This window comes from Rhipicephalus microplus, chromosome 3, assembly GCF_043290135.1.
Source record: "Rhipicephalus microplus isolate Deutch F79 chromosome 3, USDA_Rmic, whole genome shotgun sequence".
In the NCBI taxonomy this organism is placed as follows: domain Eukaryota; kingdom Metazoa; phylum Arthropoda; class Arachnida; order Ixodida; family Ixodidae; genus Rhipicephalus; species Rhipicephalus microplus.
The window spans coordinates 231,445,205-231,457,462 of NC_134702.1; positions in this window are offsets into that span (position 1 = coordinate 231,445,205).

The following is a 12,258-nucleotide window of genomic DNA, read 5'->3' on the forward strand; positions in this document are numbered from 1 at the left end:
CGCCTAGGCGCAGAAGGGTCTGTTATAAACTCGAGCCCCTCATTCTGCACATCGTCCCAAAAGCGCTCACCCTTTGGCGCGTCTCGTATCCGTACCCACAAGCCGCGTAGGGTGCGTTGAAGTCACTCGCGATGAGCAGGGGCAAGCCGCCAGCTGCATCGCGCACTTTTCGCTGTAACGTGCTAAAACAACGTTTGGCTTTAGGTCGGCTATATACGTTCAATATAAACATGATAGAGCCACGCCTTTTCAATGGAATGAGCTCTATGAGTACGGGCAGTATGCTGAGGTTTGTAAGTTCGCATTGTGCACGGTGAGAATGCGTGGCACTAGCGTTGCAGTTACCGGCGGGTCTCCCATGTTCACAACCTCATATATTGTTCTGTACCCCGCCAGCTTGACCGGGTCGTTTGTTTCCTGCAAAAGGATTACACCCGGTTGTTCCCGGATTCATAGAAATTGTTGTGGTCTCTGATGAGGGGATCCTTTCCTCACAGCAGGCACACGGGCTGGCACCGATGATTGTTGGGCTGGTTGCTGCATCCACACCCACGGTACTTCTTGTCGTTCAGGTTGGAGCGCACGTCAGCCCTATGTCCCAGACGACCACACTGGTAGCACACTTCGAAATGTTTTTTTGTACAGGATGCACCTTAGCACCTTTCCTCTGTATTTGACATAACGGGGCACGTATTATCCATCGAACAGAATGATAATGTTCCTCGCGTTTCCGACATTGTAAGGCAAAAGGGTGTTAAATGGGTGTGTGGTTCGTCTTTTTGGGTAGTAATGGGGCTGCCACAACCATTATTCCTTTTAAGGACTAATGGCACCAGGTCTAACAGTTAGTCCCCACAGACGAGCTCAAGAAACTAACATTTAGTCCTCACATTTACACCTTAGTGAGTAACCGTTAGTCTCAAATTTCAGCTCAAAGAACCTACATTTAGTCCTCACAATTGCACCTTATAGAGCATCTGTTAATCGCTACATTTACACCTTACCGGGCAACCGTTTTTCCTCAAAGTTTCACCTTGCTGGACAAACGGTTGATCTACTCAAATATCTAAATCGGAAGAACTATTCGTCCCCAGTTCAAACATTGTTTTTGTTTATTTTCCGCCAGGCCTAATACTTTTTTCGCCTGTTTTTCTGCGTAGTGAGCAACTAATTGTGCAGAAAAGAACACGCGAAAAAGTAGTTAGCCACCTATGCGTAACTGCTTTCGCAGTCACGGCAACAATGAAAGTAAAAAGTGAGACATCGAAATCTTTTATTTTGCTAGATACACATGAAGTTTTTTTATTCTTTTAATTTAATTCATGGTGAAGTGTACAAGTACAGTCTCGTTGTCAAATCTTGTTCACTTCTTGCGGAGCTCCTCCGATGGAAGCGATAGATGACAGGCATTGCAGGTGCCAGCGCACGCAGCCTTCTGCCTGTTGTGTTCCCACGGCTGCACGTACAATAATATAGTAAATATAGTAAGGCACACGTCACAGAAGATGAAGATGCACGCATATGACAAGTACGTGCACGTTAATATAAAAACAAGCGTTAAAATATGACACACAAATAACTTTACCTTCACATCTCGCACAGATCTTCTGAAGCTGCTCTGACGATAGAGATGGATGACAGGCATCGCAGACGCCAGCGCACACAGGTTTCAGCATGGTGTGTGCCCACGGCTGCGAAATAGGTATGTAAAATAGTGAGTCACACGTGACAGAGGATGAATAAAAATGCATTTGAGAAATACGTGCAAGGGGAAATAAAAACATACGTGAGATGTGCCATGCCAATAATTTCACCGTGATGTCACACATCGTCAATAACTCATTTCGATCCCCGTAGCGCAACAGCTTAGGAGCGGCGGCCGCAGCCGCATCTCCGCGAACCACCGTGTCGCTAACAAGTGGGTGAGTCCTAAGCGGGCGACGTCGTTCAGATCGAGCAAGCGAATGCGAGACCAAACACGGCGCTGCACGTGGAGGGTCAGCCGCCAGCGAACTTCGAACAGGAGAGCGAGCGTACACTTGGCCCCCGCCACAATTAGCGCCGAGCTGGTGTGGAGCTAGCGCCAAAGATATCGACGGTAATGCGGCCCTTTTCCACAAACTTAAGCGAGTGCAGCGCGCAGACGTCAGTCCGCTGCCGCGGTCAACGGACGGCGCCGAGCTGCTTGCGACCGACTGACGTGAAAGCCAACTGTAATGGCGACCAATTTTCAGCAAGTTCTGATGTTAGCGAAAGCCCTGCCAGCCTGTGCTGGTGCACTTACAGCACGCGACATACTACATCCAAGCTCTTTACGAAAACCCGCAACGTGTATTCGACGACTCCCTACACAGCGACGAAGTCTCAACCCAATATCGTCAGCCAGGAGCTCATCGCGGTGGCGAAGACAGGTGAGCACTCGATGAGCGAGCAAATGGGAGGCCGACGGCAATGGCGGCCAATTTCCAGGCCGTCGACGGCAATGGCGGCCAATTTACGGGCGAACTGCAGACGCCGAAGCTCACCTTCACAATGCATTTCGTGCGTGCAATATAAAACACGACCAAGCCCGTTGCCAGCAAGCGCGATCCTTATTGCACACGCAACAAGTGGTGTAGAATAAGAAATGATAACCTACTTGCGAAAGAATCCACCGCTGATTTCTGCCCTGAGTCAGACTGAAGTATATATATGACAGGCCTGCTGTCTTCTCGACCGCCATGTTGGCCTTCCCAATTGTTGCTGTCGTGTGTTGGTCGTGACTACCTTCTAGCAAGAGATATACAGCGCACCATGGTGACGTGTCAAGACTTGTTCAGACTTATGGGTACAGTGAAACGCAAAAGCAGCAGCGCACGCTCATCCAAGCGTACACACAAGCACCACGTCGTAATTCTTAGATCTTCGAATCCAGGCGGCCGTGGTCGAGCACTGCGAGCGCGACGCAACGCGAACCATCGCCGGAAAAATACGGGGAAAGACTGAGCTAGCAGAGGAGGAGAAGGCGGGCTGGTCGCCTCGGCAACGCTTTTCGCACTGCCTGGGATCCTCGGGCGGTTCATCTCTTTGGAGCGTGTTTGGAGACTAAGTGGTTTCGCGCAGCACGCTTCCCTCTGTGGTTGCTTCTCAACGATCTATCCGTTCATCGCACGTGCCTACTCGGCTCTGTTACTTCTTTTTCGGGTAATTGTGTCTTAGAGTGCATGTGCTTGTCATGCAGGATGTTGGGCTTACGGTGGTTTGTGAGACTTCGCACCACGTCCATTTGCTTTTCGTCAAGCGATAAGCCCTTGATGACGCTCTTGGATCTAATCTCCGGCGCCACTCTGTAGTCATTCGCTCCAAATACAGGGTCACCGATACGCAGCTTGCAAATGCCGCTGTACCGTTTTGCACGATCTTCTGACGGCGTGCTTACCACAATCAAGTTTTGGCGCTCGTTTAGACAAACGCTGTCCTCCTCGGCTTCTTCGCGTCCCACGCCTGCCGCATTGCGTATGCAGCAGTGAACGTGGTCCTTCTGGTACTGCGATACGTTGAAGCCGTTCCAAGGTCGTGTGATGATCTTGTAGTCATCCGTCAACAGTTCGGGCATTCGGCTCGCCTTGCTGCGCAAATTTTCCGCACATGCTGCGTGGCTCTATGCATTAACGCGGCCTTCTTGGAACTTGTTGGCTTTGCTTGTTGGTCAGTCGCTGGATTGGGGTCTCCTGCCACTTTCTTGGTTTTACGCTTGGTTTTGCACCATTATTGCTCTTTCCCGAACACAGTCGGTCATAGCTCCTCTCCATCGACTTGCACGACGTCCATTTCAGACGCCATCACAGTGGATGGGTAGCAATGACACGTCGGTCCTACGGTACCCGTCTATTGGCTTGTCGGGCCAGCGTGGCGGTACGAAAAATCTTGTCGAAGTAACCGAATTATGAGCTGACCTGCCTAAAGCCGGTATCGGGAGAATCCGCAAAACTTTCGCAGTCACTTGCGAACATTTTAACAGAATAGCATGGCAAGTAAATATCGAAAACCGTAGAAAATCCGTGGAGCCGACGCGACGCACGTCCGCACTCCGTGGACTCCTAGCGATCATCTGGCCTCCAGAGAAAGTCTGGCAGTGTCAGCGTCTTCTATTGGAAACGCTCCATAATCGACACACTAGTGAGTGCATTCTAGGTACTATACTAGTGGCTAAGGTACTCGGCTGCTAACCAGCAGGTGGTGGGATCGAACCCCGGCTGCGGCGGTGGCATTTTCGATGTAGGCGAAAATGCTGTAGGCCAGTGTGCTCAGATTTGGGTGTACATTAAAAACCTCAGGTGGTCAAAATTTCCGTAGCCTTCAACTACGGCGTCTACCATAATCATATTGTAATTTTGGAACGGTGAACCCCCCAAATAGATCAATAACAAAGGTCACTGCAATCGTAGCTCAGCCTCCATTTGCGCAAAGGGCGCGCTTTTCAGACGCAGCGAAGTAACAAGTGAGACGCTTATTCGCGTTCATGTGTACCTGTGAGTACGTTTCGTGCATCATTCGTCCGTGAGAAACACAAGGTACGCTTCGATCTGCTTGCCATTCTGCGCGTGACCTTCCAATTTGTTGCTATCGCGTTCATCGCTTTGCTTTTGCGGCAAATCTGTAACTGTTCTCCCAAATATTATCGGCTAAAACACCACGTAAGCCAATTAACGAGCGTTATTTACATTATAGACAACACTATTTATTTAATCACGAACTCTTTTCGAGCGCATGCAAAGCTAGTAACACATTCGAAACTTTATTTATTATTATTCACAAGGCGATATGCACATCTGTTTACTTGTAAAGGCAGGGGCAATAACTAGAAAGAAGTTGTGCAGGGGGCCCATATGTCGTATCCAGTTATAGAAATGCTAGAGCGCGCATGAAATCATTATGACTGGGATAGAATGGGGGTATATTTCAAATAAGTGAACAGAGCATGAACAAATGCAGGTTATTTTTGTAACAGGCAAATGACTGCCATTCTGTTAAGCCTGTTGGTAGTTTGTTTCAAAGATGGGATGCGGTATGTGTAAAAATAAATGATGCAGAATTCGTGCGAGACCTCGGAATGCTAAAAGTACTGAATGCAACTGATCGTATCGGAATTGGGGTATTTGATAAATAGTTTTTACAGAAGGACACAATATAAATTCATTCATGATTGCATACATAAATCTTAGATTATAATAATCAATGAATCATTTCACAGGAATAATGTTAAGCATTGCGTATAAAATTGTAATTTAATCGGTTCGTTTTACGAAGAGAATATCTTGGAGTGGTGTCTTGTGTGTGGTAATAATTCGCAACAAAAGTGTTGTAATACGTGAGCCGGTATATAGTAATAGCGTATGCAATGTGCGAATGTATGACACTGGTATAGAGTGTGCGTAGGGTGTGCAAAGGAAACGTTTAACGCAGTTTATAGGATATTGTTATTTTCTTATAGATAGATAGGGTATTTTCATGTATGCGTTTATGCCAGTTGGACTGACTGTCGAGATGAACACAGAGAAACTTCATGTGATGAACTCGTTCATTCATAGATTCACAAAACTTTATTTGTGTCGAGAAGCCCGGTATTGTCAGACAGAGGAGGGCCGCGTCCACGTCGGTATCATCAGGCCAAGTCTTGTGGTGCCATTGTGGGCCTTCTGGACTGGCCGTAGTTGCAAAGAAAGGCTATTGTGAGGTCTGGCGTCACAGGCAATAGTGGTGACCCTTCTTTGTTCCAAAAGTGTGCGCTTTCTAAGGAGCCGATTTTCGGGAAACGAGAATCCCGACATAAGGACGCCAGGTCTAGAAAACGAGGTGTAGCGATAGAACCCCATCCCCCCTCCCAGTTTCCCGTGGCCATTAGAGGGGGGGGGGGGCAGGAGGCCGCGGTGTGTTTTTGTTTTTAATTACCAGCGAGGGGGCCTCCAGACAGCGGGGTGCCGGCATGTGGTGCGAAGACTTCTGGTGTGTTGACACCCATACATCTTGATTAGAGTCCACGAGGCGGCCGCTGTGCAGGACAGCGTATACCATCTGGCAGTAATGGCATGGGCTCGCGAAAAAACCAGTTGCACCCTGGTAACACGAGCGGGGTAACCGGACAGCGCCACCATCGTGTGCGTTCGCACAGTTCACGGAACGTCTTTTGCAGGTCGTTCCTTTCGGCTCTCTCTCTCGGACCGATAGCTCAAATGCTTGAATAAGAGAGCGAGAGGAGAAGTCGGCATTAGGTGTGTTTATCCTGTCCAATAAACGGACTGAGTTGTTTTGGTTGGCCGTGAGGAGAACGAGGAGGGGCAACCCAGGTGCTAAAACCTGGCTCCTGACTTCTCACGGGCGTTCTGGTTGCAGCAAACAGTGCTCTGCACTATCGGTTCAGCCGAGGCGACATGCGACGATTCCAACGGTGAAGAGTCTTCTAAATTTTTACATAAGTTTCTGTACATAAAGTCGAGTGGCTGAAACGTATCGAAAGGCGCTGGTCTCCATCCTTGACAAGCAGCAGCAGCAGCAGCCACGACAAGACAAGACGGACACCATGCAACCGACCTTCCACTCCCTTCTGTAGCAACAGCAGCTACGCAGCAGAGAGCTCTGCTCTAGTGAACAGAGGGAGTGGGTAGGAGGTTGGGTATCACTGCTATTGATTTCAACAGTGTACTGCTCATTAGTCGAGTTCTTTTTGCAGTTAATATTATAAAGTCACTTTTTGTTGTGTTTGCTAGAAAGTGATTTCCTTGAAGCCAGTTAGATAGCTTTAGCAGGACAGTATTACCTTTCTCATAAAGCTCGGTTTGCGTTTCATCGTTGAGAAATATATTGGTATCATCCGCATATAAATTGCAGACTTCTGTGATATAGTCAGGAAAATCAAATATGTATGCCAAGAAAAGAAAAGGGCCTAAAATGGAATCCCGGAGAATTCATTTGTTAGTTGTCATTTGGAATGGTGTTATATGGTTCACAATTACATACTGTCGCTGTTTTCTGAGATACGTGCTAGTAAGGCCTAGTTATGCTCCATAAATACCATATTAGTCATGTTTTTGCAGCAATATGTCAGTGTATACAAGATCAAAAACTTTGGGTAGGTCCATGAAGATACCCATAGTCAATAGTTTTTTTTGCCTAAATTATTTTAGTTTTTTCCCACGTTGTTTATTAACGCTGTCTCAGTGAACTTTCTTTTTATACACCCGTACTGTTCTTGAGCATTTAATCAGGCCTTCTTTCCATCCCTAAGTGTGTCTTAGGCGATTTTCTTTCACATCTTCGCCTTCGCGAACATTTAGTATGAACCTCATGAAGTGTGAGGCCCATGGGACGGCTTTATGCTCTCACATAGTAGAGTACCATGTACTCAAAATTGGTAACCACTTTCTCTAAACAACGAACGCTCCCATTATTATGACTCTTGATCAATCGTCGAACGCCACATCCATAGTTCTTTGTGTTTTCTAACAATATGTTTTCAGCTGAGAATTCCTGCTACTCTCTTAGCCTCCGAATATCTATGAGCAGTCATGGGATCAGTTTTCCTTTTACTTTGCTTTACACGAGCAGCACCGCTGTCCTCATCCCCGTCAATGAATGTTGCATTCTCCGGTGAAAACAACTTTTGTGTTTGTCCTGGGCAGAACTTTCAGCAATTAGATACCCTTAATTTCATAACACCTGGCTGAACTTCAATCGTTTCCTCAGTTTCTTCATTCAAATAATCCGCACGCCATTCACAAAAAAACTGAATCACTGGAACTACCTGTCATACCTGGCGTCTCCTTTTCCTCGCTAATTAGTAGCATGCATTCCTTCACGCAGATCTAATTCTAGCAATATTATATTTAATTGTGGTGGGTAAAGGTTATTCTTCAATAATCCCCAGTCATCGGACGCATTCAAGACAGCCTTATAATTACAAAGAGAACATTTATTATCACTGCCTTCCCTGAAGCATTCACGGCCTCAACAAGTGTGAAGTCACGGGACATGTTTATGCTCTCCCATAATGAAGTCACCGTAAGAAAAATGATTAACGTTTTCTGAACAAATGTAGCACGACACACGGACGAACATCACGACGACTTAGGAGTGGCAGTTAGGGCTAGTTGGTATGACATGACGTTAGTTATAGCGCGAGAACAGAACGACGACAAAGAGACAGGAATGACACGAGCGCTAAGTTCCAACTGAGTTTATTGCGCTGAGCGTGAAGCGAAAACATATAGAGGAGTCAGTAAACCATGGGACAAAAACCATGTGGCACAAAGAACAATGCATGAGTAAGGAAAAAAAACAAAAGCAGAGAACAAGTTTATAAGGAAACAAAACAGGAATGTAAAAGTAAAAGTATTATACCTACTTGCATGCACCAAAGCCTTCGAGGAACCTTAGTTCCTTCTAGAACAAAGACACGGAAGGCTTGCTAGTGCATGACATGGACCTACCTTGAGAATGCCTTGAACAGGTAGTGTGTTCACAACATCTCTGAGTGCTTCAAAACTCAAGTGTTCCGATTTATGGCTTCATGTTTTCTTTGGGCGTTTATCGCTACTGTTGCTGAGACTATAGAACTATAGCTAAGTATGTGGACCTATATTTATTATTACTGTGTTTTCTTAGGGATTACAAAAATTAATTTATACGCGTATAGCTGCGTTGTTCTGCTCCAGAAATATAATCACTGACGTTCAGTTTAAGTTTAAGAAAAGAAGGTCAACAGAGACGGCCCTATTAACACTAAAGAAAATGTTACTGCAAAATGTTGAAAGAAATATTCTCACGTTAGCTGTTTTTATTGATTTCAGCAGGCTTTCGATTGCATAATTATGACACTTCACTGCTTAATCCAGAATCATACGGAATCCGTGGCACGTCACTTCAGTTGATAAAGTCATACTTGCAAAATAGACAGCAATGCGTTCAATTAGGCACTCATACGCCATCATAATTACCTGTTCTAAATGGTGTGTGCCTGTAACGAGCTGTATAGAGAAACAAAGCTCTAGACGAGACGCTCGTGTTTCTGTACGGAAACCTGCGATGACTCAATCGTAATCGGGGAGTAACGAGGCCGTTTATGCAATCACACAAAAAAATGTATTTACAAAAGACATGAAAGGTCTAATAATAAATGAAGTAAGGGAAAAAATATAACATGCTTGGAATGCTGGTGTGAGAGTCACAAGGGCATAAAAACGGAAAGAGTTCACCAGAGAGGAAGGCGTTGGTCAAGTCCCGGCGGCAAACTCAATGCTGGGAAGGGACGGCCGACGCTTGGGTAGCCTGGTAAGTCCAATGACAGCCGCGGCCATGAACGCGGCTCACTGCGGAGGTCGTTGACCTGGAGCACGCATGGCGTTTGCCATGCCTATCTCGAACGCTGGCTGACGCTCGCTGCCGTAGGTGCCGCACTCGCCTAGCGGAAACGTCCTGGCGACGTTTCGCCCACGCCAGGCCCAAACTGCAAGGACGGCTGGTATCGCCCCAGGGGGGAGCCTGCTGAGACCTCGAGTCCGCAACCCGACGGGCCACTGCTCCCACGCCCTGGTTCTTCAACCTTGCTTGTTGTTGTTGTTGTTCCCCTGTGCAAATGGCTCGTACCCAAAGAAGGGGATTGGCCGATTATAAGGTGAATTTGCCCTAAACTTTCAGCATTGAGTCACTCCTACAAAAGTTTTTTTGTAACTTAATTTTCATTTGAAATACCGATATCAAGTTTGCAGAAAAAAAAGAAGAGAAATAATGAGACAGCAATGATAGCAAGAAAATCGTTTAGTCGCAGTGATGTATTCTTGAACGGCGAATAAAACATCCCTGTGGTTTAAACCCAGTGTAGAGGCTCCGAATGAAAGAAGATCAGGTTGTGATAGTTGCAAGCCCAGTCTTTGAAGAGGTGGTGCTAGTATGCTTTGCCTGAATAAATCGAAACGGCGACAATGTAATAAAAAATGACTGATCGTTTCCTCTTGATTACAGTAAATGCACATAGGGGAATTCAGTATGCCTGATCTATGCAAGTAAAAATTGAGGGAGGTAACGTGGCAACGAAATTTCGTGGTGACAACTTCCATCATCCTTGAATTAGTCAGTTCACTGCGCCAGGGAAATAACAAGTGTTTGTACTCTGGAGAAGCCGTCAGTGCAGGGTCAGATTAATTTTGCCTAATTTTAAGTGTGCGAAATCGAGCCACCGTAATGTATACTGTATGAGGAAAAATAGGAATAATTGGTGTCGAAAGGGATGCCTTCGAGAGAGTATCAGCTATTTCGTTTAACAACAAACCTTTGTGCCCTGGTGTCCAGATTAAATGAATACTTCGGAGATATCAGGGGATGAACGATTTAAAAAGTTTCACTATAGGTGAGTGACCAGATGCGGACAGAGAAGAATCACATGAAAAATCAGGCGTGGGAATATATTGCCCCGTACTTGATTGTTCATTTTCACTTCGCTTACCGGATTTTCTTCCTGTCTTTTGGCTGAATTCATGGCAATTATTTTAGCTTTGCTAAAGGTAAATATTTCCATTCCAGTCGTAGCAGTCATAACTGATTCATTATCAGCGTGCTCTTCTCTGTCCGCATCTGGTCACTCACCTTGCTTCTTCCTTCCAGCCACGTCTGCCTCACTCCTTCTTCTTCGCCCCACCACCTTCCCTAATTTCTTCCTGCGTCGTCTTCTTCGACTGTCTTTGTGGCGCGCACTTCAAACACAGTTCTATCTTCACGATCACGCACGGCCACTTCACTCATCACAGTGCCTTAGAAAAGCGTACTGGGGCCACTATTGTTTAATGCTTACATAAATGACATCGTGAATATTGATTCCAGTGTGAGCTTTGTTATATATGCTGGTGACATGAAATTACTTTTTTCAGGCCCTCATGTGCATGAGCTAATTATCTGGTGTAATAAGCTATTGAACCAGGTTTTCTTGTGGTCTAGCAAAAAATTAATAAAAATAATCCACTGAAAACAATAGCCATCGTATTCCGAGCTAAATACAAGATATTGTTATCAACACAAGCGTTATCTTACGCAGAAGAAGACATTCGTTTTGTAGATGAACATAAAATTCTTTGCGTCACCTTTTTCATCAAACCTCAGCTGGAACCAACACATCGTTGACATCTGCAAAAAAGCCTCTAGTGTAGTTGGTGTGATAGCTCGTTGTAGACATATCTTTCCCGCAAAGGTGAAACTGTATATATACCATGCTCTTTTTCTTTCGCACATAAATTAGGGCAATTCGGTGTGGGCAACCACGACAAAAACTAACATAATGCAGCTTTAGATCATGCAGAAAAAACGTTATTAGACATGTCACCAATTTAGATTACTTGTCGTAACAACTAGCGTGTCGGGACTACGGTAATAATAAAGTGGAATATATGTATATCTTTTCCATTCTGCGATCCTACTATTTCCTTTCTATTTCGTTTAAACGATCCACAAAAAATACCGCATGTATAACTGCAAAAAATGTTTTGTTAGGAACAAGACGCAGTGATGTTTGGATTGTTCCGAGATTTCGCAATAATTACAAATCTCAAACAATGCAATGAAATCTACCGAAGATTCTCAATAAATACAGTCACGTAAACAGTTTCTCATTAAAGTAACTACGATCCTTTCTTTTAAAAGTATAGGCTATCTTTTTCACTTAGTAAAATGTGCTGTCTGTACGATAGTACGGAGAGCACATTTTCAGTGTGTGCATCCATGCTGTATCGAATATGTTATATGATTAAAACATATAGCAAAGATTGTGTCTGTATAATATTGTTTGTCTGACATGTTATGTACAATGTATGATGCAGGACACGCACAAGGAGCAAATCTGTATATACCTTCCCTGATATTTGGCCATTTTTTTAAATATTTTTTTTAACAATAATGGTGTTACGGTTGCTGAATTTTTCTTTTGTGTATTTTTTTGCGCTTTTGCATGTAATGTTTTGTGCTATGCTGGTATCACGTAGTTTCGTAGTAGTGTATATATGTGTTTTTCTTACACCGTATTTGGTATTGTAATGTTAGCTTATGGTCTTTATTGTTATACACATCTTTGAATGCCTCGCCGCGGTAGCCTAGTGGCTAAGGTACTCGGCTGCTGGCCTGCAGGTCGCGGGATCGAATCCCGGCTGCGGCGGCTTCATTTCCGATGGAGGCGGAAGTGTTGTAGGCCCATGTGCCCAGGTTTGGGTGCACGTTAAAGAACCCCAGGTGGTCAAAATT